The 25,058-nt window shown below is 38.9% G+C and overlaps 1 protein-coding gene across 2 annotated transcripts in view; it reads left to right on the forward strand.

Annotated features, from left to right (window-relative positions):
* Window positions 1-4,431: 4,431 nt before the first annotated feature.
* The window catches only part of LOC136445868 (divergent protein kinase domain 2A-like), a 36,852-nt gene continuing 16,225 nt past the window's right edge, over window positions 4,432-25,058 (forward strand). Inside the window, exon 1 of one of the 2 annotated variants that reach the window (XM_066444073.1) lies at window positions 4,432-4,720. The gene's annotated coding sequence lies outside the window, so the exon portion shown is untranslated. Of the gene's footprint in view, window positions 4,721-13,597; window positions 13,783-25,058 lie in introns of those variants that run through there. The other variant, XM_066444072.1, reaches the window with a different exon arrangement.

Consider the following 25,058-nt stretch of genomic DNA (forward strand, 5'->3'; position numbering starts at 1 on the left):
CCCAACTTTGCACCAATGAGGGTCAGGTTGACAGGAGCAAGAAAGGGGATAGAAAACAAACATGGCACTGCCTAATGGTAGATTTATACCATGATGCTGTGGAGTGATTTTTTAGCAACTTGTAATACACATCCAATTTGGTTTCCAACATATTATTAGTTTGGTATATCGTTTGAATGTCACTTTTAATTGTGTTATTTCACTGCACTTTACATCAATGAATAACACTTGTATCGCTTCTTTTAAATGGATCAAAGTCCACATCAGAGAGTTAGACTGACAAGCCATGTGGTTGTGCTGATGTTGGTGTCAGTTCACAGAAGTACTAGAACAGTGTTCAAAACATCTATCTGCGTGATGCTGCTATCTAAGAGGAATTTTGTACACCTTGATTTGTTTGAAGAAAACATTTACACATTCCAGCAAACTTGAGTGCTTGCATTCTCTTTGTCTTATGTTTTGAGGACAGGAAAAGGCACCCATAAGCATTTTATGAGGCTTGAGAACTGGTAATATTCTAGGTGCTGTAATCTTTACAAAATTACTACATTTGCGTGCGGATTTCTTATCAAAAGTTCGGCACAAAAATTAGCTACATGGTGATCTTTAAGTTTCACGCGCCTAGTGTAAATAGACCGATACCATAGCCCCGCCCACCTCTGTCAAAACGTAGAAGTGCAAATTTAAAACATAAAGATGCAAATATTTGACGGACATGCAGTCACTCTCTCATAGGTCAAACCGCTAATTGTGATGGACAGTCAGGATTAGTCTATTAGGGCTTGGATTTTCTATCAGTTCTCACCACACAACGACATCGTATCTTTGCTCCTTGAATGTCGATATGCAATGGTATAGTGTTATTGAAACTTACTATGGGTGGGAATGACTAGAAATTTTTTTATTCGAGTTTCAAGCCACATAAAATGTTCTGGGTGCCTTTAAATATTGACTATTAGTCCATAATTATGATCATTGGACAGCAAAAAAGTGTGCAGCTAGGACAAATAACTCTTGAATTATCAACAAATGGAAAAACACCACAACAGATATGTATTTTGAAAATTTTAATGGTTTCTTCTCAAACTTTATTACACAGCTTGTGTGACATAAATACTGGAGACAAAAATAACAACATAATCAATGACAATCAATTAAATTCGCAAACAACAAAAATCAATAATCAATATAAACTCTCCTATTAATACTCCTATAAGTCCTACAGTATCACATATTGAAAGTTATATCTAAATCAGTAATCTAAATATATATTTATTTCAACACCCACATCCCTGAAGTATGATCATATTTATGATTTAGAACTTTAATTGAATCATAGTTATCCACATATAAATTTCATATTTTTTCATGCAATGGAAAGTAAAATATTTCATTTTCATTTACATGTACATCACAAGCTACCAAAAGCGATTAGATTTAGACTTTTAAATGGATCTCCTGTTATCAACAAATTCATAAATATCATCAGATAGATTCTCTGTCAGCCTTATTCTTCATTTAGACTACTTATCATTTCTTTGAATAATTTATATATTAATGCACATGATATTAAGCAATACTTATCACTACATTTTGTTGTTTAAAACACCACGCTTGCCATTTTAATAAGTCAGCTAGCCGTAAATATAATACCTAGTAATCAGCATCTTTCAAGACAAAATCAAGAATAGGAAGACGTTGATAAAATGTTGATATCATCACTTCATCAGTCATTTACTGTTGTTGTGAACTCGGCCATAAAAAGTCTTTTTGTTGCCATCATTGTTCTGCAAAACAGAGAAAACAGCAATGGGTCAAAGGAATGCAAAACAAAAGTATAGTACATCTTTGTGGTGAATATCATTACTTCTTTGGCCTGAAAATGCAACATGTATAAGTGCAGAAGCAACATCAAACGTGTGCTGCAGTACTTTCTGTGTATGAAAGAGGGCACTTTTACAAGATTCTGCCATTTTCCACAGAAGACTTGAAAATGAGTTGGTTAATATTTCCTTCACTTAATAAATCAGCATTAGCAAGAGTACAGTATTTTGAAGGACATTCTGCAAATACAAATGACAACTGAATATGTATCACTCCTTGGTTAGGCCACATCATTTCAATTTCTTGGTTAACAGAATTTTTTTTTTAAATGCTAGATTGGATCTCAGAGGAAAGTTTGTGCTTTGGTGCACACAGTTTCAGGGAGTGAACAGGGTTAGGTGTAAGTTTTCACCCCAGCATTCTGTTTTAATGATGTCCTTGTGCTAAAATTAAAAAAAAAAATCCGTTAACCAAGAAATTAAATTGGCGTTGCCTGAGTGGCAAGGAAGAGGGATAAATCTCCAAATCAACAAAATTTTACACATCAAAATCAAAGAGAGTGATAAAGACAGCTACACAGTTACTAGAGCAAGAGCCTTTCCAACAATGCTTCCACTAGGCCTTCCTACAGTACGGGGATATGGATAGTAGAGTCTGGCAAAAAAAGGAATAATTGGCCAGTAGAGTCAGTCCACGGTAAGGCCACACCAATTTATTTTGTTGCTTCTCGGAATAGCCTCTCCTATTTTACCCATTTTGAAAAAAAAAAATTGGGTTGCTATTCCCATTCACAAATTTTTACTCATGATTTTACTATTTGTTCAGTAACTGTTGTAAAACTCAATACTTAATAGCCACCAAAATAGATCATAAAGGCCTGCATACACCTAGAAAGTGTGGTCACATTTTATCATAAGTTATAATTTTTCATTTATTAAAACTATTTCTCAATATCAATCCATATATTACATAGCAAAAGGTAATTTTGCTACTGAAATCATAGTACTAGCAGGGGTGCATTGTATAAAATAAGCCATACAAAGCTGAAACTTGGATAATCCTCTTGTTTCTTATGTTATGTAAACCCTTATCTTCACCACAGACTATTTGCAAAAAAAGTTTTCCTTTATTTTTTTTTCACCCTGTCGCTGCAATTTTTTTCTTAAAAAATCCATGAAGCAACAAATAAAATTGGTATGGCCTAAGGTTAATCATTTGCCTGTACCTGTAAATGAAACCCTCTGGTGGCCAAACTTCCCCTTCCCTTCCAACCATAAAAAGAGGAGAGGGTTAGCTCTCCAAATTCACAAAACTTTACACACCATTAAGACTTCAAGTCAAAGAAAGTGATAAAGACAATTGGCAGCTATACAGTTACCAGAGCAAAACACAGCCTTTCCAACCATGAAAATTGGATGGAGCCTGACCAGTATGTGCAGACACAACAAGACGTGACACTGGACATGGGTCACAGGATACAGTCTAATCTTATTTCTGCTCTAGCAGAACATTGAACAAAGACTTACAAGAGGTTAACGTTCTTAGGCATAAAGTAGTGTAAGCATACACTACACACAGTCTCCCTAACAAGGCTTGAAATTCATCGATCTGTTTAAAAAGTCTTAGAATATGTACCTGGGCTGCTACATTATTGCAAGGACCCTAACCTTGACTATAACAAGGACATTAAATTGAATAAGTAATGTCCTAGACTAATAGCTAGGTCTATCCAATGTTTTAAACATCCTTGGTCTACCAAATCATCCACAGCTACATGTTCAAGTTTTTAACTGTGATGGCTATTACTAGTATTACATGTAGGTCCCTGATTAAAAGAACAATGGCCCGATTCATTCTACAGGTGTTGAACAGAAGGTAACCTTTTGCTTTTTTGGAACTCAGAACACAATGGAGATCCCCAGGCTTGGCAAGGGGCAGAGATTGTTTCCGTTTCTTTTCATGCTCCCTTTCAGAGCAGGAATTTTCTTAGGCTCAAATGCTCTGAATACACTGGGATCCGGATTAGGCTCGTCCTTTGTTTGGGTGTTAGGCTAACTCCCGCAGGAGGGCCAAAAGATGTGGAACAATCCCTGCAGGTTAAAGGTCAAGGTCCATTCTAGGGCAAGTGGACTCTTCCACCCATTTTTTAGAGGGGGGAATTTGTAATTGAAAGAAATTGCTCTGAATGCTCAGAAAAGTGCCAGCTCAAAATTATGTTTGCTTCTATTTTTCACTTTTTGCAGAAAATGCAATTATGAAAAACAAAAAAAATGCGTCACACTAAAGCTATGCGCTTTCAAATATTTCCTTGGCATATTCCGAAATTACAAATGAAACCAAACTGTCGAGACCTGTAACAAAATAACTTTTCCTAAACTTGAGTTTCTCAGAAAGATAAACTTTTATAAGCCTACAAGAAAATTATAATTAAAAAGACTTAAGCATAAACAACAGAGATATAAATTTTCATCTTTGATGATACTGTATGAAACATTGTCCAGTACATCAATGGAACAAGAGTTACTATGGAGTAATTATCAGCTCTCATCTCAACCCTGCCCCTCCCTGCCACTTTGGTATGGCCCAGCGGCTGCCCCTGAAGGACTGACATATGCAAACACAAGAGGCCTGAGAGAAAGAAAACAAACTGGGGCAAGCACAGCACTGGCCCTGCGCTGTTGAATGGGTAAGGACAGCGTGCACAATGCCTGACGTTGTTCCCGCGTGCATTACGTAACAGCTGATCCGGTAATCACCTGGCAACATAAACGGAACACGGATAATTTGTACAACGACTACAAACGAGCTGCGAACAGGAGATGGGTGTACGGAGGTAGGAGCTCACTGGATGGGTTGACCACGGATCCTTTCTGACCACGGCCTGCTGTAATATATGGTAAGTCATGGATAAAGGTGGCACATGTGTACATGGCCAGACACATGGCACCGCAAGGAATGTATCCTGTACAGCCAAAATCTGCATTTTGTTTGTGACAGAATTAGAGTGCTGAGAATTAATTGCTTGAGAAGGCAGACAGTCTTTCATACTGTCTGCACATATGGTGGATACAATGTCCAATTTGCAAACTTAAAGGTGATTGGTACCTTTTTACGCAGTCTTGGCCATGCATGCCTGGATGTTCCTAATCGAGAGGCCTACTTGGTCGAACACCTTTCTTGATGCATATAATTTCAGGACACTCCAGCTTCGTTTGTTGATATGTCTATAAATAGGACATCAACAGCCCACTAAGAAGCGAGCCTTATTGACAGAGCTGTCTATATTTTCCCTGGATGTGCCCTGTATCATGTTGACTTCATTTAAAGCCAGTCAGACCTGCTTTGAATACTGTAACAACACTGACAGTCTATAAATAATTGAAGCAAGGGCATCCAGCAGTATATCAATAACAACTGACAGCAGCTAAACACATAATTCTGCTGCATTGGTCTAGACAAAATAATTAACATCTGCATGTGATGTCCTACTTTTACTCGTTGAATTTGGCCTGGTTGAAACTATGGTATGGATTACATAATGTCCCTTCACTCCTTTTACCAAGGGAGCAAGCACTAATTCTCCTTCTGAGGTCACATTCCTTACATTGGTTTCCCAGCAGGATTGTGTTTTCTTTTTCTCTTGCAGGATTGAGAATGTAAGGCTTAGTCATGTTCAGTACATGAGTAAAGCCAGTCTTTACAGACTCTACCCCCAGAGTTGTTGGTAAAGCCTAGGAAAATTAAAGTTGTGTTTCTGATTATGATCCTAAAAAAAATTATTTTTTTCTTATTTTTGCTTCAGTGATCCAACAAATACTGTGTAGCAGTGTAAAACTGGACTGCATCTGGGCACTAGTATTTTCTACATCATACTTTAACTATATAGCTGTCCATTGCACCAGCACAATCTTATATTGCAACAGAAATTATGAGAACATGTTGGAAAGTAACTCTATGACGTTTTCATCATTCCAAGGAGGTTATATCACTGAGATTGTTTGGGTCGGTCAGGTATCCAGAAACAGACATTTTTCTGATCATTCATTTTTCAACTTACATGATATAAGCCTCGGACATAATGATTGGTTACAAAAGGGAATCGCTTCAAGATAACCATACAGGGTATACAAGGATGCGTGCTAGACTCTACGGCGACGGTTATGGTGCTATGATGATGTCATCATAGGGTGGAATTAACCACGCGAGACCACGATAGGCAACGAGAACTGGCGTGCTGACGTCACGCAGCCGCAGGCTAGCGGTAGAGTCAAATCCGGAGCTGACACGAACGTTCGTTTTTGAAGTGATGGATATCTTTGGGGTCAATCTTCTCAGCTATGTTAAGCTTGGTGCTACTTTCACCCTGTGCTTCAGTCCACAAGCAGAGACTTTCAGTAAGGTTCGCTTTGCATGCCAACATGAGGCAGTAACTTCTAAAGGTTTCAACGCCATTTTACTGTCAACAGTTCATCTTGACCATGTATACCTGGTACAGTACTCTACCGGACTAACTACGTGGGATATAGCCATATAGGGAGAATATCTGCCAGGGGAGTTTGCCTACCATACGGTTTCTTTTAAAGGCGCAGTTAGGAGGGGGAAAAGTAACCTTAGGCCACACCAATCTTAAATTTTAGCACACAAAAATCATGAAAACAGAAGGCAGGGGTGAAAACTTGCTCCTGACCCTGTTCACACTCTGAAACTGTGTGCACCTAAGTACAAACTTTCCTCTGAGATTCTGTTTTCCTGTTGATTTTCCAATATAGCATTTTTTTTAAAGTTCCATTAACCAAGAAATCAAAATGGTGTGGCCTTACCGTGGACTGACTGTACCGGCCAATTATTCCATTTTTTTGCCAAATTCTATTATCTGTACCCCCATAGGAAGGCCTGGTGGAGGCTAAAGAGTAACAGGTTAAAGAAAAATGCACCAAGAACACCCCCCATATTTTGAATATTGTAGTAGCCCTGTAGGGTTTCTACTGACAGGTGTATCAAAGCCAGGTGTTGCTTTGAACAGGTGTGGCACAGTTTGAACAGGTGTACAAGTTCACAGCCAGGGTAGAGCAGCTGGGATTTATTGCTTTTGTCAGTCTTCACAGCTATTTGCTAACAGTTTACACTTTTACAACTGTTTGTCGTTAGCAGGCAGGTTCTAATCCATGCTATAATTGTGTTTGAGTGATGACCATTTCCTCCACCTGTCACCTTCATCAATTGACTTGTCATGCCCTTGCCAGTCTATAATGTTAGTTTTCATTACACTCATGCTAGGCTAATTTCTGATAGAAAAATTTCATTACTTCAAGGGTTCTGGCATAGACTCTCTTGAAATATTGATGGCTATGTAGAGAGTTTTGAAAGACCTGAAAAAGAAATGAATACTCTCAAGAAGAATACTGAGAGTCACTAACCATATGATAGAATTTTCTTGTATTTATTAGAATAGTTTAGTTCGCAGTTTAATGATTTATATGTAGCTATCGATATCATACAAAATCAAATCATCCTTGTTCACAATAGCATGGCCTTACTTTTGAGTTGTCGGATTTTACCTTGTTTTCTTATAACTGTAAAGCTCTGGTCTGGGCTGAGGATCACAGTCTCATTAATACGCAGCTCATTTAATCTTATATGGACCCTTGCTATTTTATTGTGTGCTTCTGATTGATAGACCTTTATGCTATGTACTGTGGGCCTGTGTTTTCAATCAGCCAAGCCTTGTAATGCCCGTAAAAAACCCATAAACGACCCCATAAAGCTAAATGTAATGAGTCTGGCCTACAGTACAATCCACACAGGAGCCTCGGAGGTCAAGCTGGGTCACCCTGCCCTTTCTATTTGAGTCTGTGCTGGCAGACATAAACATGTTAGCCAAAGCCACCAAAAACAAACAATCAGTTGGGGCTGCACTAATAGACAATTACCCATTCATTAGTGTGGAGTGTTTAGGTCCTAGTTAAAGTTAAAGGGGGGGTGGGTCAGGTGTCAAGCAGCTTCTTCTAGGGGCTAACTGATGAAGAACAATGACTTCCTTTGTTCTCAGGTAAAGGCTTCAAGGACTAGAGGTAAAATCTGAATCATTTACTTACTACTTGCAGGATTGGAGCATGATTACAAATCTATTTATACACAACAGAATAACTACACCTCCTAATGCATTTGTTAATGCCACAACACAAGATCAGCAAACAATACCTTTTACCTTGTCAGCTTACAGCACACATCTGCTGTTTGATATAAAAGTAGGAACATGCCCTCTTACGCTCCCATTGCATTTGCCAAGCTAGGCTCACAGAGAAACAACTCTTCACCTCAAAAAGCAGACACACCCAACCATAGTCAACCATAGTTAACATAGAACTTTCACAGTAGACTAGATAACTATTTCGTTTTCCATGTATCTCCATGTACTTGTTTGTCTGCAATTAGCCTTCGGGCATGAATTTGCAATAAACTTATAATATCGTCTCTCTAGATCTATATGTCAAAACACCTGACAAATCTTGACACTTCTTACATCTTATATCTGTACTGCATAACTGTAAAAACCCAAAGGGGCGAGTACACTGCTCCCAGGATTCGAACCCACACAGATCCCGATCCGCACGGCTTGGGAATCCAATGCGCTGACCACTAGGCTAAAAGGTCCGGACCAGTTAGACTGGTCAGTTAGACCCCGTTCATACTAAGCCTATCATAGCCGGTTGAATGAATTAAAAGATTTTACTGGTTTATTGATATGTATATATATCTTAGCTTGATATGAACGCAATTTAACCGGTTAAATAAGGGTTTTAGCAGGTTAAATTGAAACCACCTCTTGAGGCAATGAGTTTCACTCTTTGAAAGAATTAATTTTGAAACACATCAATCTTGGGTTGATAACTCTGGTACTAGAAGGCATGACAGTACTAGTATTTCTTGTAATAATTCCTTGTAGATCTATTCCACCTGCAATAATTTTCCCTGTGTGAGTTATTAGTATCTCCCCAGTGGTTATCAGTAAGAGGCAGGCACCCCCATGACCTCAGCAGAACCACTAATCTCTGCACAGCCAGTAGGGAAGGTGGAAACTGTAAAAACCTGTGTTTAGGAAGGGGAAAAAGTGTAGACATAAACAGGCCCACCTACAAGGCTGGAGCCAGACGCAGTAGACCCAAAACATCAACCACTGCCCTTACAGAGTAAAGGAAGAGTCCCATAAACTCCTATGCCAAGGAAAGACTCTCAGATGTTGGTCCAAAAAGACCAGTTAGTGAATTTCAATTTTGCTGATCAGAAAGGAAGAGAATATACGGTTGATTTATGGCATGTATATTCTGGAATCCAAATAATGGTTTTATTATATATTATTGGGTAAGAAATATATGATACTAGATTTAGTATAATTATATATTGCATCCAAGTCTTCTAGCGGTCTTATTTCAGCCCATGGACGAACTTACTGATATATACTGTAGTTCTTGTTTCTTTCACTGTAACTTTATGTTCACTGTTTTCACAGTCACCTCTGTACCGTGAACTTATCATCAGCATGGAAAAAACTGTTATAATTCATTATTCCTTCACACACCCGCTCTATAAATCACTTGCCGCCACCGTGAAGTTGAAGTTCAGTGAAAATGTCCATTTTCCTTACACAGTGAAATTTTGCTACCGTCAAGATAAAGTGAATTATAGTAATATATGAAGTTATTTGAACAAGAACTCCCTTTCTCATCAATCCCATTATACAATTATATTCATGCAATATTAACATTGCAATATTAAATTTGACACCCACTCTTCCCTTCACAACTAGTGGTGCGGATCGGTCCAGCCGGACCGGTTCCGGACTTGTAAAACGTTTAGGTTCAAGTCCAAAAAAACCTAAACGTCTGGAAACAAGTCCGGACTTGAAAAAAAAATTCTCTCGCTCATACACTCCTTTTTATTTTAAACCATCTTAAACCTTCCTTAAATCGTGAAATTTGCACTAGAAAAATATTAAAACATTGATGTTTTTGTGTTTATAACTGAACTTTTGTGTTAATTACTGACTGTATATAATTCCGTATATATAGTTTTCAAATTACGTGTAAAATATCTGCCAATATGCAATTTTACATGTAACACGAAAAAATATTCCAAAATTATTGTTCAGGTCCGGACTTTCAAGTCCGGACCTGAACCTAAACCTCTGGACTCGAGTCTGAACCTAAACCTAAACTCGGGTTTAGATCCACACCACTATTCACAACTGGCGGCAGGCCCATTGATATATACAGCAATCAGACCAATACCTGCCTTTTCCATCAATCTCATTATTCAATTAAGGGCTGTCTCCAGCTTTAAATTTTTTTTCCGTCCCACTCATTGTTTGGGAGCCCATGTTGTTCATTTTCGTTATTAGATATGTCATCTGGAGCTTATGAAAGTACATTCTCATCAATTTCATGTCATGAAGTTCAGATTTTTTTTTAAGGAAGGGGTGAAATTTTTGTCTGTCCCAAGATGCAAATTTACTTCCTGTGACGAAGGGATGCGCTGATTCAATTTAAATCAATGTAATTGCAAACTTGACCATCATTCTTCCCTCCATAACTGCTTTAGTCTGTTTTGCAGCTAGTATTCCTCTCCTTCATTTTGTCCCAAGCACTGTCTTTCATTCTTCCTAAGTACAGCCAGTAGGTACTCATCTGAGTAATGAGGCTGTTGTTGTGTCTTTTAACATGCTCTAGGTACGGGACCCCCATTTTATGTCCCTTTTTGTCCGGTCATGTTGGTGGGCCAGGGCTCGAAATACTGGGTGCATGTGCACCTTTGTGCACCCAAAATTAGAGCTGTGCACCTAATTTTTGACTGTGGGTGCACCAGTGCACACAGATATGTTTTGTAGGTTATATATATATATATAAGGGTAGAGGTAATATAGTACACAAGTATAAACTATAATATAGGATATTCTTGAAATTTAAGTATCAGAAAAAGTAATGTTACCTTTGTCGAACTTTCTTTGATGTATTACTTAAAAATGTTGAAGTTAGTTATGGAATTGAGAGGTAGTAGGGTTTTATTGTGCACCCAAAATCATTTATAAATTTAATATAATAGGTGCAGCTATTCCCAACAAGCTGCTAGGGGGCCAAACCCACACCACGTCTTCATTACACCACAAGCTATCTGCCACCAAAAAATCAAGACCATAGCACATCCAGGTCAAGAGATACAAAAATTGAATTTCTGCTGCAGTACCAAGGTCACATACCAGGGGGCCCAAAATCGACCTTGAATTTCGGCTTCACAACACCTTCCCACATACTAAATATCATCGTAATCCATCAAGCGGTTCTTGAGTTATGCTGACTACAGTAGTCCGGAAACACAAACAAACAGACAGACAGACACACAGACACACCCAAAACTATATCTCCATTTTTCATGGAGATAAAAATGTATTACGAGCCCTGTGGGCCGTGATGTGGGGCAGGGTTGAGAGCACCACTCCACTCCGCATTCCTCACTGAGCTACATTCCTGCTGCGCCACAGTGTTACTGGGCTCCGCACATGTACTGGGATCTGTAGCAAGGGCACTGCTGGCACCGGTTCAAAGTCAAGTTTCCTCAACAACAGGCCCAGGCAAATCAACACTATGGACTACATCATGTAATTTGCAAAGGTTTACGCAATCAACGAAGATAAATGGGAGCTTTAACTTGTGGAAAAACTTTAAGTTAAGTCAGTGATTTTTGACCTAATACTAATTGGAATATACCTGTTAAATTCATAACAGTTTAATTCTCTATGTTCAAAGGAATAGACCTGACAATTGAGCTTACCATATTGTCACTATTTAGGAAAAACTGATAGCATATTGTGCATACTTGCATCAGAATCTGATGCCATAACCTTATTTAAATTTCTTTAAAGTTGAGGAGTTGCTAGAGTTCGTGTAAAATTACTTAAAAACTCTAGCAACACCTCAACTCCCTTAAAAAATTTTCAGCTGTCCTCAAAAAACTCTCAGATCTGCATCCATCTAGCTGCTGAGAGACAACAGCTAGAAGGCCAATAGGGTACTGTAAATGCATTTAAGTTCGCGTGGTTTTTATTTCGCGCTAATGCGAAAATGGAGTGTTCACGGTGGTTTTACGTTTGCGGCAGCGCTGTAGTTACATACTGCTCCAGTATTGGACAAAAATGTTTGCGCTGGCTTTAAGTTCGCGGTGAAACGGTCGCCGCGAAAATAGCGAACATAAAACCACCGCAAACATTTCTGCATTTACAGTACTTAAACTTGGTTTCAGACTATTGGAAGATTCCAGGCTATTATACTATCAATTCCACAATCTACAGTATTGAATCTATAATCTCTATGATTATTCAAGCTTTTTATTTAAAGTTGGATGATTGGCATTTGCAGTTGCAATATATGATGGACCATTGTAATTCATAATCATAGGGAAATATAATGTTGTGTTAAACATTTTGTTGAAATTTCAACTTGACTTCCTCATATCTACATAGATTAGATGTTCAAGCTCTTTCCGTTCAATTTCAAGATTTCTTTAGCTCAGAAAGGTACATTGTACATGAAGAAACACACACACAGGTGGATTTTGTCAAAGTCAAGCATGGCATCCCTTGCGCCTCCCAACGGTTACAAATAGATCTTAAAAACAGCTGCAAGCTCAGGGATAATTGCCCTTCTTGAAAGTAGATACCTCTCAGACCAAAGGGTCTTAGAAATCAATTAGAAGGAACGTTGACCAAACAAAACTTAGGAGATAAGGTCTGAGTAACTATATTTTAGTGGAGAAAACCTTTACTGTGATATACACTAGTATAGTTCTGAGAGAACTTTGTGTGCGTCTCGTGACTTCTTAAAGTAAAACTCTATCAAGATGTCCAAACATGAAGGGCTTAAATGATTTATTTTGGTTTAATCTGTCAATACAATACAATCTAATTCTTTAATCCACTTCAGTATTGAGAAGGTAGAGACTTTGATGTCAAATTAAAGTTTTTCTTCTTCAACTGAAAAATGACAGTAGGGGAAAACATCTTGTCTTTTGTATGAAATATTTTCAGAACTGCACAAACTCATATAACAGTTATAACTATTAAACCAATGATGTGATTAACAACTTCATATGTATTGTCATTTTGCATATGCACTTCAAAGAAGTCAAACTGCTGAACAGCAACATGTTTCTGACGTGCTTTGTCATAAAACAATGTAAGCCTTCATCTTTTACAATAATGCCTATAACCCTATTGAGATGTTTGCATCTGAAAGTGCTAGCTTTCTCAAGGCTCAATGCCTGTAATTGGATAGGATAAAGATAATGGGAAAATCATGGAAGTGGGATTTCAATTGATTGCCAAAGCAGAAAATTGTCATAACAACTGTCTATAAGTATAACACAAGCAGGACAATACAGGTTTTCAAAAATGTTGAATCATTCCTTAGTCTAAATGATAATATTACACTACACCTACCAAATGGTTTATTCCAGACATCCTCCCCCACCATTTGAAAGTGGTATATCCCATTATCCTGAAAGATATTGTATTCCATCATGTCTGCGAATTGATGTGACATAGATAAGCCAGAAATAGGGAACACATAAAATATGCAAGTAAAATTTTGACTACCTAAAATAAGGTTAATGACTGTGTCTAATCTACCAGCCAAATTTTGAAACATCAAAAACTTATCCCCCCCTACCGATTCCAAATAGAATGTCCCGCTCTTTGGCCACAGTTTACATCCCAGGGTGCCTCCCTGGAGAGAAGGGTACAATTAGATTATGCATGCAAGCAGGCAGCATTCAGACAGGGTTGGCAACACAAAATACATCCCACCCTCTGCCCTGCATACTAAATAGTTGGTGAGAAGATCGGCTAACCCCTGCTCCATCCTAAACCTAGTAGCACACAGAAGACGAGTGGTCACCCTTCAAGAAAAGGTGAGGTTTACATAGAGGGTGTCTGCTTGGAAAGCCTGGGTATACATGATTGTGCTGGCTATTGTTGGTTGGAGTGCCTTCGTGTTTACATGTCGTTCAAATGGAGAGGAGGGGAAAAAGATACATTCAACAAGGTTTGGTGATTGATGGATGTTACGTGTAGGTAGGTGTACACGTATTTGTTAGGAGGTTTCAACCTGGATATAGATGGGTGGGAGGCATGCTATGTTTGTTGGATCCTCACAAAAGGAAATCCTGTGATAAACTTGAGTTTACAATTTCCATAACAATGTCCCAATCACTACAGTTGTGTGTGTGTAGAGGCAATGACGTCCTTGGTAGAGGTGAAGATTTACAGAGTAAATAAGGCCATAAGATATACTGGAAACGGGTAAGTTAGAGTTAGATGCACCAACAAATGTTTCCATTCCAAAAAGGTATAACTTTTATCTTCTTTATAAGTCAACATCATATCTTTTGTCAACAGTTTCATATTCAAAAAAAAGGAAAGCCATCTGCAACATACCATGTCTATTTTTTCCTCATTTTCTGGGTTCACACCCATATATCAATACTTGGAAAAAAAAAACAATAAATAAGTCTTTCTGCTGTAAAATAAGTTAGTGTAGCTTCCAGCAAATGTGTATAAGAATTTCTCTTATAAGATTCATATGCATGTCTTACAAATTACACTGCATTCCAAGTGGAGACTAATTAGTTCTACTGTCTGCTTCAATAAACCCAGTGCAGTCCACTGTACTGATTACCTTTTTCTGCAACGCGAATCCCAGAACAAATTGCCAATTTTTCTCATCAATTTACTGTCTAAAACTGCAGTGGACAGTGGTCATCAAACTCTGAATGGCCTAAAATCTAATGTATTGTAATAGCATGCTAACTACATGTAAATGTCAAAGTTTTTGGCTGACCAATAGTACTGTGATACCCTGTTCGTACCAGGATTTGTGAATCGGGATTTACCTTCAGGTACCTGAGGTGGAATAAGCAAATCGAGATTAAATACACACACACACTCAAGAGTCAGAGCTAGATACGGACTGTCTATATTACCAGAATTCACAAATCGGGATCAATCCTGTATTCCTGTACCTGGTTATATTCTGATTCACGAATCCTGAAATGAACAGGGTCTAAAATTCCATTATTTCATCTTTATGGCTTTCTAGTCGGCCCGTACAAGTTGTGATTATGAATGTCAAAATCTCAGGAATTAAAGCATTGTCAGCTACATTTCTTAAAGGCAACCAAAGCAAAGTATTAGGGCCCAAAATATGGAAATTAAAAAAAATGCTGAAATTTTTATGGTAGTGACATTTATTAACATTATCACATTTGCGTCATAACTTCATACTTTGAGCATTTCAAAACCGCGCAAAATCGTGCCATACGATGATCCCCATAATTTTGCAAGCCTACAAAAACTCTGACAGCGATTTCCAGTGAGTTCTAACATCACAACAACATTGTATTTTTGCATCATGGACGTTGTTTTCTTATACATTGTGATAGTGTTGTTTGAACTAATCATGTATAGAAAGGACTAAATAAATTGACTTTCAAAATCCGGTTTTCGGGCCCTTAAAAGTTAAATATTCCCTTCTTTCAGAGGATTTGTGGTGGAGAAGTACCATGTGTCATGGCTCTATTTCTGTCCTCTTTGATGTTTGCAGCACTCAGAATGTAGAACATTTCAGCAGACACCCCCAGGGAAACAGATTAAGATTGGTAAAGCCAACCCCACTTAGCCTGCTCTTTTTCTAAGCCAGCATGCAAATGTTGTAGTTGAGAGCAGGCATATATATGTATTTAAAGGATTTTCCAGGAATGATTGTTTACAGTTGTATCATAGTACTGTATATGTATGCCAATGACTTTAGCTACATTTAGGGTTATAAAAAGTGTACTGAATTTGTTCTTGAAGTTGCTGTTCAGTCTCATTTTAAGCTTATAACAAAAATGCATTTTTTAATCAATTTCATACCATGAAGTTCTGATTTCTTTTGGATGGAAAGGGTGAAATATTTGTCAGTCCCAACAAGCAAATTTCCGTGCAGAGATGGGGGAACAGGGTCCTGCTTAGCCCTCTTCCAATGTTTGATTGTTCATGGTCCCTCCCCTAAGCTGCATCCGATTCTGTACTCAGTTGCTACTGGTATGTTGCTATTCTTTGGCACATCCAATTGTAATTCCTGCTGAAGCCAAGATGGCATACCTTGGGTTCACTGGGGAGTAAAGCTTCTACTCAAGTTTCTGCCTGTGCTAATGAGGTCAGACTGGAAACTGGAGCATGGAGGAGAGAACTGTCTGTGCCTTTTCAGTCCTCCAGACTTCAACGTTCACTCACTGTCAGGCTGTGGCACAGTTGATTAGTGTGCCAAGAGAACACACTTTCGCTAGGAATCAAAAGGTAATGCACAGCAGGCGGTGTGGCTAGAAGTTAAGTTGGCATGTTTAACCCAGGTTAGACACATGTACCACTGTTAAACAGGACGGTAGAACCTTAACCTTATGGGGAACTTGTGGAAAAACTAAAGGTAAGTCTGTTTAGGCAACATGAGATGAAAATCTTCTTACATGTATGCCAGAGTCATATTTAGCTATATCTATCATTGCAAAAGAAGCTCTATAACGTCTTACTCTCTTACTGGAATTCAAATGTTTACGCAGATGCAAAGTCAAGAATACTTATGACAATATCATTATGATGACAACATTGAGAGTATTGAAAATATTGAGAGAATTTTGGAAAAGCTTTGTTTATAAAATAGGTTTCTTTCCCACAACTAATTCATTTCAAGGTAAGAAATCTGAAGTCTACATTCCCAAAGGCACACAGGCTGACCCATAGTAAGACAATTAAGGACCTTTCAGGTGTCTATAGAAATCATACTCTAACCTTCCTGGACCCTCCATATGGCTTCACACAAACATGGAAAGTCGGAACTAAAGCTAGAATAGGCCAGATGAATACATCAATGTGTAATATGTATGATGGATCCTTGTACTGTAAATGCATTTAAGTTTGCGAGGTTTTTATTTCACGCTAAGGCGAAAATGGAGTGTTCGCGGTGGTTTTAAGATCGCGGCAGTGCTATAGTTACAAACTGCTACAATATTGGACAAAGACGTTCGCGGTGGTTTTAAGTTCACGATGAGACGGTCGCCGCGAAAACTGCGAACATAAAACCACCACCAACGTTTCTGCATTTACAGTATTTTACAATGTATTTTGCTTCCTGAGTCATGCTTTTTCTAGTGTAGTCTAACTTTGCTAGAAACCATTTCAATTCTTTTTCCCAAACAGTATTGTAAACTCCTTTGCCTCTCCAAGACCTGACACTAAATAATTGAGACATTTTCCACAAGACGGACATCCAGCTTTGGTCATTAATCATGATAATCAGGACAACACACAGACAATAGCTGTCAGCAGCTCCTCAAGTGATCAATCAAAAGATTAAATACTACAACATGGACAATGTTGTGATGCAAAAAAAGTGTAACCATTAAGTCAGACATGATGTATATTATCCAGAATAGAAAAGTTATTGAAAAGCTGTTTGTTTTCACTAATTAATTGACATTCTATAGCAAAATTTACCTAACAATGGATTGAATCTATCTTGTGGACAGCCAAAACAACCTTTTATCTATGAATTTTATAACCCCTCCTCCCTCTGTTTTGAAAAGGTAATGTTATTCTTAGGAAGGCAGATTGTGACCATGTCCTTTCCCATTTTGTTGAATTTCATGTTATTCACAGTTCCCTCATGTATAGACCCCATCCGTACACCAAAGCCTAAAAGTCTTCATTACAGACTTTCAGATGTGCCTGCAAAAATACACACACACCACTGTTGTGTATCATCCCAGGCTTTGGAAGAATCTGGAAATACTTGTTGGTGATAAGGTCTGAATACTTGACTTTGATCCTCTCTTAATGGAGGGATTGAGAGAGCCTAGGGGACAGAAGGCAAAACAAATAGGTCCCAATGTGTTCCATATCCTGTGGATTCAAAGACCCTTCAAAGGTGTAGTCAAGTGTACAGAATTGGGTAATCGGTATCCTAGGATCAGGAAAAACCCTCCGGCAGTGGCGGCGGCACAGGGGGGGCAGGTGGGCGGCTGCCCCCCCCCCCCCGAAAAATATGTTGGGGGGGGCGTCGCCCCCCAAAAAATCAAGCTGAAACCCTTGTGAATCTTTTCATTAACAGAGATTTTCTTAACTTAGCTTACTCTACCAACAAAATTTGTCTCTCAAAATGCAGCAAATAGCGTTTCAGCGGGTCAAGATTTCAAAATTTTCTCCGACGTACGTTAGCATACTAGAATTGCTGCGCCCTAGGATTGTTGCGCCGCCGGCGTATATGTCGGGAAGGCGTCGCCCTCCAAAGCTCATGCTGAAACCCTTCTGTATTTGTTCAATCTATCAGCAAAATTTACCACTCAAAATTCAGGAAAAAGCATTTCAGCGCGTCAAGATTTCAAAATTTTCCCGGAGGAGAACGTTGCCGCCGGCGAAAAATATGTCGGGAGGGCTCGAGGGCGTCGCACCCCAAGACTCAAGCTGAAACCGGTCTGTATTTTTTCACATATAGAGATGTCATTAACCTTTTTAGCTTACTTTGTCAGCAAAATTTGCCCCTCAAAATTCAGTTAACAGCGTTTCAATGGGTCAAAATTTTTAAGTTTTCAATGTCGCGCTCCAGCGGAAAAATCATATGTCGGGTGGGCGTCGTCCAACAAAACTCAAGCTGAAACCCTTCTGTATTTTTTTTCACATATAGAGATGTCATTAAACTTAGATTACTTAAACATCAAAATTTGCCCCTCAGAATTCAGGAAATAGAGTTCAATGGGTCAAGAATGCTAAAGTTTCCTGTGGAAGCATGTCGTGCTATGTCGGGAGGGCGCTGTTCCCCCAAAATCAAGCTGAAACCCTTCTGCATTTTTTTTTACAAATAAAGATGCCATCAAACTTAGCTTACTCTTCCAATAAAATTTGCCCCTCAGAATGCAGGAAATAGCATTTCAGAGGGTCTAGATTTCAAAATTTCCCGGGGGAGCATACCCCCGAACCCCCTAGTATTGTCGCGCCTTCGGCGCGATGCCTCGCGCCTTCGGCGCTCGTCTTGGTGAGATTTCATCTCAACTTATCTCGCCCCCCCATTCAAAATTTCGTGATGCCGCCTCTGTCCGGGTAAGAGCAAGATTTAACTCACACAAAAGGAAGTGGGTATGAAAGACTTTAATTAAAGGGCAGTTGGACTTGAAGGTAATATGCAGGTCTTTGAAATTTAAGAGATGGGGGCGCCCAGGTGTGTGAAAAACTAGAATAAGTAGGGTAAAACTAAGCTGTGGGAACGAATTTGTGCCCTCATACATAGCTGACAGAACAGATTAGATTGGAACATATTTCACTCCCAAATTGGCTTAAAAACAAATGGACAACTCTATGGACCTGATATGATTGATATCTGCCTCAGTAATATTAATAAGTAGGCATATATGTTGTGGACTTTATGCTAAAAAAAAAGATTGTAATAGTATCTTTTATTTTTCTTATATTCATCTGTACCTCAAGGTCATTGCCCACTGTTTCTCTCACTCTAACTCCAAGTACAGCAAGAAAGATGGGGATATAAAACATTCTTAATTACATTCTCACAATTAGACCTTTCAATGCTGAAAACTATAAGGCTCCAATTTGATTTCTTGGTTTCACATTTCAACAAATGATAATGCTAGATTGGAATATAAATATGAAAACAGACTCTTAGGGGGAAGTCTGTACCTTAGTTCACACAGTTTCAGGGAGTGAACAGAGTCAGATGCAAGTTTTCACCCCAGCCCTCTGTTTTCAAAATGTCCGCTCGCTAACATTTTGTATATCAATGTACGAAAACCAACAAATTAATTGATGTGGCCTAAAAAAACAAATTGTTCATGGTATGGAAAACACAGTGGATTACTACTATGGAAAAAGAATCATCAAAATCAGCTAGGAACGGCTGGGTTGTAGGTAGTTGATAATTTATGTGTGTAAACAGGATCTAAGAACTGTTAGTACAACTAATGTGTTTAGAGAAGCACCATAAACTTCCTGTGTGGTCAGAGGTCAAGTTGGCTTGGTACCAGACTGTAGGTTCATACTGAGACATAATGGTCAAGGAGAGAATACTGTAAATGTATTTAAGTTCGCATCATTTTTATTTTGTGCTAAGGGGAAAATTGAGTGTTTGCTGTGTTTTTAAGTGCGCGGCAGCGCTTTAGTCACTACTAACAGTATTGGACAAAATGTTCACGGTAGTTTTATGTTCGCGGTGACACGGTCGAAAACCGCAAACATAAAACCACTGCGAACATTTCTGCATTTACAGTAGTTCTCAACAGCGCAATGGTTAGAGTATGGGTGAAGCCTCATCCAAGAGATACACTATACATGCACATTTTGTACATGTAGTTTTGCGTATGTAACATCCATTCTGTGGTGACCAAATAAAGTTACCGGTCGTCTGGGTACCATCCTCCGTTGTAACCACTGGCTCAATCTTTTGGCTTGCTAACCACGGAGTCTTATCCTGCACATATGCGTGACGGCTGGATTCAGATAATTCGTTCAGATTTTGAACGAGCTCACTGATTGGCCCCATTCGCCTAAGCCGGTTACTACGGAGGATTGTACTCATGGTTAGCTAACGAAAAGCTTGAGCCAGAGAGTACGCACAGACTTCAACCAAAGCCATCCAAATGTAGAAAGACTCAAAGAGCTTTTACCATTTCAAAAGTTCTGAGTACAGTTCATTTCAGTCAAAAACAAGTTCAATACCTTCTCTGCACATCTGGCTTTTATCAGCAATGTCTACAACAAAACTGTAAATCAGCTACGTACTTTATCATCATTATCAAAGTAAAAACAGCAGTTCCTCTGCTACTGTGAAAACACTACAACACAATCTCCCTCATCAACATTCAAGGGCAAGTATAACAATGCCATCCATCATTGCTTCATAACAAAGCTTTCAAAAATGTTTGCTGTTATTTCCTGTTACCTCACGAAGTGATGATACACAATGTCATGTACCTGTGACCTTCAGTTGTGGCTGACAACAAAGCTCTCAATCTGGTAGCAATTTTCAATCACTCATGGTAACTGCCGGTGCAATGGCCTAGTTGGTAGAGTACTCGCCTTGCACACGGTAGGTCGTGAGTTCGAACCCCGGCCGGGTCATACCAAAGACTTTAAAAATGGTACATACTGCTTTCTCTGCTTAGCACTCAGCATTTCGGAAAGAGTATGGAAGTTAAACACACATCACTACCAGCGGACCAGCCCCCTGCTGTAGTGACTGGCACAAATGTGTGTGGCCCAAGGGCTATAGAAATGGAGATGGGCGCCACCCCTATGCGTCTTTTCAAGACGCCCGGGTCACTTTAACTTGGTAACTGTCAAGGTAAGGATCATCATTTCCTATGTCTACATTTGATATGATTTCCTGGCAAACAACACTTATGCTCAGGATTTTATTTCTTTACTTATCTTTTGGCAAGTTCCGGTATCAGGACTGGCACTTTGACAGCTCGGCACCAAGCCTAGGACAACTCGGGTTATGGCTGTGTTTAGGGTTAAGTAAGGTAAGGGTCTTTGTTTGGGAGCCCATGTTGTTGATTTTTACTGTTTTTATAAACTTACAAAAATACATTTTCATCAGATTTATGTAATTTAGATTTTGGGAACAGAACCCGCTGGACAGAGCCGCTTGGAGGCGCTGTGTGAAGACTTGCCGACTGCTGCCTACCCCTGCGTCAGGGAACCCTGCAGCAGTATAATCTAAGACTGGATACAACTACATGGGGTGAAATTTTTTTTTTCCATCCCAGCGAGCAAATTTCTGTCCCAGGACAGAGGGTCAGGTCCTGAAGAAAGCCTTGCTAGGGTTGAGATTAGGGTTAGGTATCCTCTTCTTGATAATAACTTTATTACACAAAAATTGTACAAGGTACAAAGTATGGCATTCACTGGTACATAGATAACATTCTATTAGGCTAATCAGTCTATCTTAAACAATATGGTGTAGTTGTATGGGATGACAATGGGATTTTACAATCATTGGAGGAGTTTCTAACGTCTAGACATTCTTTGATAGTCTTATAGTGCCGAATTGTCCTGATCGGCTTGGGGCCAAACAGTCCAGGTGCAGAAACCTCCGACATTCGCTAGTTCCATGCCTGTTACTGTATCTCCTGGATTCAATTTCAACTTGAATCCAAGAAAGCATTTGTCATTAAGTATAAGCTGGCATCCACAGCTGGCGTTTTACCAGCTCAAATCTACTCTGACATTCAAACTGTGCCAGAGATTTGGGCACCTCTGAAAATGGTTACCGGTATTCTGACTTATGGGAGCAGGGCGCTATAATGAGAGCACAAGGCAACAGGGCATGGAACTGGTTTCTATGGGTCAAGTCACATGCAAGCACATTTCCACTCTGAACAAATCATTGAAGACTTGCTAGTGTCAAAGTACATGGACATCTATCTGGATCATTGCCTTGAATATGTAGGTAAGGCAACAACGCAAGGTGTAAGAAACTAATCATGTATGCCCACGCTAAGTTTCTAATGCGTTCACAACAAGCCAACATCCATTGAAAAATTAATGTTTCTTCACCGACATATACCATAAAATTCCTATTTACGTACGCACCCCTCCTAACGTACGCACCCCCGATTTGGGGACGATTGCGGGCCTGACTTAGTGAGTTGAAACGTTCAGGGGAAAACCCTCCTAACGTACGCACCCCCTCTCCAGCATTTCGGTGGATAGTTAGAGGTTGACATGATCATCCTTCCGATGATGTTTACCGACTTAAAGGGTTACTGAGAAAATGTCTCTGGGTAGAAAATGTCAAAAAATTTAAATATATGTATCATTTATTCTTTATTACTGATTGATTGTGTGGTAGCATTCCACACTTCATTTGCATGAAGATGTACCATACTCTCAAGCTGATATGCGATTTTTACGAGGAAGAACCCCTCCTAACGTACGCACCCCGACTTTGGCATCGGCCTGGAGCACCTGCTTGCGACTTGAAAAGTTTAAAAAGTGCGTACGTAAATAGGGATTTTACGGTATGTAAGGTCCTCAAACAGCTTAACTTCCTCCCTGCTGATTCACCTCATAACTAATACGAATTTTAAGCCAAAAGGCTACCTTAGCAGAGACAAGGTTATTTCATTACTTATATCAAGAAGTCTATCTACAAAAACTTCAAGTTGAAACATGAACCATGTAAAAGCTTTAAAACAGCCACATGGAGTGCCATGGTCAAGTTGCCATGTGACTAAGCCTTGTGTGAATACCAGGGAAGCCAATTGCAAGACCAGCAGGGTATAAGCGGCAGTCCTTCATTTTGTTGGGTGGGAAATCCTGTGTTAGAGGTGGGCTTAAACCAGCCTTTTAGAGACCTGAGAGGTATGTCTATCTTTTCAGCTCTCTGTTTATAAAATAGACATGTTAATGTACACTGTGATTTAACATAGACTCTGCCCTGATAGTACAGATATCATTGTTTAACATGTTTAACATAGTATAGTACAACATGTTTAACATATACGTTCAGTACAAGGTTCAAATGTATAACACACCTTCGATATGGCATATTACATAGCGTATAGCAGGGCGGTCTCAACTCCAATGTAGTTTGCTTGTACAGACATTTGTGTCGTGAATCTTACAGACTATCAGCTGCTTATTTCTGACAGTTACAGTAAGAAATTTTGTCTTTCTGGTCGGTCTGTATTACATGTATGTATCTTTGAAGTCCAACAACAATTTTTGAAGAAACTTCTCTGTGGTATAAACATTTCAACATTCAGGAATGACCACCCAGAGAAATACTTGAAAACTGCACATACAGAAGTGTGCTGGATCATTTAGGAGTGCTACTTTGACAGGGCTCTTATTTGAAGTGGGCTGTACTGTGGGTGGTGTTAGTATCAGCTGTCTATCCTTGTGTATGTAATTGCCTCAGCAGCAGTTGCTAGAGAGGCTCTTTGGCATGTTGGATTGTGATTGACACTTGTTGAGGGGTAGAAACAACTGGGACATGACTTTGCAAGCTGTTTGGCCTGGGGAAGTGGTGTTGAACTCTGATTAGTGCTTCCACTCTAAAACTGTCAAGTTATCCTCTTTCTAATGCTATGCTAATTTATTTTGTACGATCGCATTTTCATGTATGAGTTTGCTTTTATTCTTATAATTTATGGTCCAGGTTAGTCTATGGTTTTAAAATTGTATGATTTCATGGGAATATGAAAAGGAATGATTGTGTGAATAACAAGCATATTCATCCAAGCTACAATGTATAAACAATACAATAACATTCGAAATAGTAACAATTGGTTGAAACTTTTTCGAAGGGCAGATTATGTAGAAGTCATTCAACATTCTATATTGTATATTACTATATATGCACAAATCTTTTGCAGATGTTATGATGCTTCTAGTACTGCACATTTGCTAGATTGTGTTTGTACTGTTTATCATTACAGGCTATAATCACACATAAACATGGAATTTTAATTGTCAGAAATAGGATTTAGGCCCATTATATTAGTGAAGTTTCATTGCAAGTTCATGCCTGTGGGCTAATTGCAAATACATTGTAGAAACACAGGGGAAATACATACATGTGTCAGTGAACTGTGACTGACTTTGTTGTGACAATAGGCTACTAATACTAAATACGACTGTTGGCTATATCTAGACAAGCTGGGTTTGACTTCTTTCTTGGAGGCAATGGAAGACAAAAAGCCACTTTTTCTAGAATTTGTGGGTTCTGTGATTTCAAGAGAAAAGTAGCTTTTTGTTCATCCGTGAATGTGTAAAGGTAGGGGTATTTTGTGGTAACTTGTTCAAACAATTTGGTTCTTTCTTCATAAACACAAAGTTCCACCATGCCTGCTGGACACATGTAGAAGCCATTTGATTCAATATACCTTCAAGGCACTGGAAAATGTCCAATAAAAACAGTGTTCCACACATGGTAAAGCCTTTGACTTAGTTTGAGAAATGTTTCCCAGGTTCCCACACTGGATTCTGGCTTCAAAGACCTTCCATAAAGCAAAAGCCTCCAAAACGAGAACTTATCAAGCATACAAAATGACTGCCACATTCACTTTTATCTTAAATCAAAGCACTAAGCTTCAGTTATATCATTGATCAAGTGATAAACTTAATTAAGCCCAAG

The sequence above is a fragment of the Branchiostoma lanceolatum genome, chromosome 12 (assembly GCF_035083965.1).
Source record: "Branchiostoma lanceolatum isolate klBraLanc5 chromosome 12, klBraLanc5.hap2, whole genome shotgun sequence".
Classification (NCBI taxonomy): domain Eukaryota; kingdom Metazoa; phylum Chordata; class Leptocardii; order Amphioxiformes; family Branchiostomatidae; genus Branchiostoma; species Branchiostoma lanceolatum.